The following is a 2,898-nucleotide window of genomic DNA, read 5'->3' on the forward strand; positions in this document are numbered from 1 at the left end:
AGTCCCACAGTCCAGAATCCATTCTCAGGGCTCAGTGACAACCCCTTCCTGTCGATGGACTCTCTGGCCACTCCTAACTCCCAACAAGTCACCTCCTCCACCTGCAACTCATCATAGAATCTCCCAGAGGAGAAGACCTCTTTTCCCAGGACAGAGCTATTGAAACTACCAACATTTTTTGCGGTGTTAGCGGGTGCCGCTTCTGTACACCTCTCACTTGTTTCCGTCCGCAGACAGGCTGAGAAAGGCCTTTTCTGTATCAGGGTCACAGAGTCACAAACTGCTGCATCTTCTTCAGATTGATGTCAGGAAACTTCTCCAATGCTTTATTGAATTTTTCCTCAATCTCAGAAAATGCTCTCCTAGCAGTCTTCTCCAGCTCAGACACAGAGCTCCTCAAAACTCTCCTCACATTCGCCACACACAGCTCACTGTGAACACTGATCTCAGACCAGTCCTTAGTATTTGGAGGGGTACACAGGGATGGGAAGCTCTGGAGGGTGTGTTCCTCAGTGTGTGAGAGCTGTTCCAACTCAGTGTGTCTCCTACATAGGTCATTGATTTCCTGCTCCAGTTCTTTAATAAACCCTTCAGCCTGATTCTCTGCTGCTTTCTGCTTTTCCTCAACCACCTCAATGAACTCAGCCTGGCTTCTCTGAATGGAATCCATCAGATCACTGAATACTTGCAGGCTGTCTGCCATCTCGCTCTGTGCATCTCTCTTGCTGAACTCTACTGAATGTTTGATCTGAACCTTCTCTAGTCGCTCCTGGATCATCTGCCGTATCTGTCGCTCTGTCTTCCCCAGCTGAACCTTCCTCTCTCCACACTCTTCCTCTAGTGGGACGGCGTGGTGAGTCTTGTGGTCTGTCTCAATGCAGAACTGACACACACACACACACGTCTGGTCGGTGCTACAGAACAGCTCCAGCAGTCTGTCATGCTTATTACACATCCTGTCTTCCAGGTTCTCAACGGGGTCTATTAGACTCTCTGATGAGGCTGCAGGTGAGACTCACAGAAAGAGGTCAGGTACTCCAGGCTGGACTTCAGGGCCTTGAGCTTTGTCCCAGTGCAGACATCACAGAACACTTCCCCAGCCTCGGCAGGGGACTCATCTGTGTCTGTGTCTCTGATTCTGATCATCTTAAAATGATCTACAACATCTCTGAATGCTGTGTTGGTTTTTAGCTCTGGTCTTCGGTGGAATATTTGTTTACACATTGGAACCTGGCACAGGTCAGTTGTATCCCAATATCCACTGATACAGACCTTACAAGCTCAGTGAACACTTCCAGACAGAGCACTGGAACTGCTCTTCAGAACAACAGATTCTGATACTTATTTCCCACCATAATTTGCAAATAAATTCATAAAAAATCCTACAATGTGATTTTCAGATTTTGTTTTCTGATTTTGTCTGTCATAGTTGTCTGTCAAAGTGTACATATGATGAAAATTACAGGCCTCTCTCATCTTTTTTTAAGTTGGAGAACTTGCACAATTGGTGGCTGACTAAATACTTTTTTTGCTCCACTTTATGTTATCAGAATTTTACAAAAGTGGAATATAGGAAGAAAAACAGGAAGTGCAATGATTATGTCAGAATTCCACACGTCCAGGTAAATATCTCTGTTTCTCTCTTTACCCACCTGAGTGTGCTTACTCCTCTTTGACTTGACGAAGGGTAGACTTTGTGAAACTTGTGTAAAGAGTATGAGATTTCGTTACCATTTGTAATTCCTGCTCACAAGTGTTTTTTTAAGCAAAGTGGCATCAGCACTCAAGTCCTCCCTGCTCTGCTGCTCTTAAAGGGACAGAGTTATTTTTAGAGTCAGGCTGTTTTCAAACCATACCAGTGGTACTCAACTCAAACCCTATGAGGTTCGGAACCTGCTGGTTTTCTGTTGTACCTAATAATTAATTGCACACACCTGGTGTCCCCAGTCTAAATCAAATCTAATTTTATTTGTCACATACGCCGAATACAACAGTTGTAGACCTTACCGTGAAATGCTTACTTACAAGCCCTTAACCAACAGTGCAGGTCAATAAATAGAGTTAATGAAGAAAATATTTACAAAGTAAAATATAGTGAAAATAAAAAAGTAACACAGTAGAATTACATAACAATAGCGAGGCAGTACAGGGGGCACCGGTACTGAGTAAATGTGCGGATGTACAGGTTATTCGAGGTAATTTGTACATGTAGGTAAGGGTAAATTGACTATGCCTAGAATATTAACAGCAAGTAGCAGCAGTGTTAAAACAAAATGTAAGTAGTCCAGGTGGCTGTTTGATTACTTGTTCAGCAGTCTTATAGCTTGGGGGTAGAAGCTGTTCAGGAGCCTTTTGGAACTAGACTTGGTGCTCCGGTACCGCTTGCCGTTCAAGCAGTTGCCATACCAGGCGGTGATGGAACCAGTCAGGATTTTTTGAGGATTTGGGGACCCTTGCCAAATTGTTCCAGTCTCCTGAGGGGGAAAGGTGTTGTCGTGCCCTCTTCATGACTGTCTTGGTGTGTTTGGACCATGATAGTTTGTTGGTGATGTGGACACCAAGGAACTTTAAACTCTCAACACGCTCCACTTCAGCCCTGTCGATGTAAATGGTGGCCTGTTCAGCCCTCCTTTTCCTGTAGCCCACAATCATCTCCTTTTTCTTGCTCACATTGAGGGAGAGGTTGTTGGTCCCTGATTAGAGTGGGACAATACAAAATGCAGTGGAATTGGCTTTGAGGTCCAGGTTTGAGTTTGAGGCTTTCGACTCTGTCAATCACCATATTCTTATCGGCAGACTCAGTAGCCTCGGTTTTTCGGATGACTGCCTTGCCTGGTTCACCAATTACTTTGCAGACAGAGTTCAGTGTGTCAAATCGGAGGGCATGCTGTCCGGTCC

General features: G+C 44.8%; 1 pseudogene; it reads right to left on the reverse strand.

The window, feature by feature from the left end:
- Positions 1-265: 265 nt before the first annotated feature.
- On the reverse strand, positions 266-1,315 carry LOC109866083 (tripartite motif-containing protein 29-like; annotated as a pseudogene).
- Between the last annotated feature and the right edge of the window lie 1,583 nt (positions 1,316-2,898).

The sequence above is a fragment of the Oncorhynchus kisutch genome, linkage group LG20 (genome assembly GCF_002021735.2).
Source record: "Oncorhynchus kisutch isolate 150728-3 linkage group LG20, Okis_V2, whole genome shotgun sequence".
Lineage (NCBI taxonomy): Eukaryota > Metazoa > Chordata > Actinopteri > Salmoniformes > Salmonidae > Oncorhynchus > Oncorhynchus kisutch.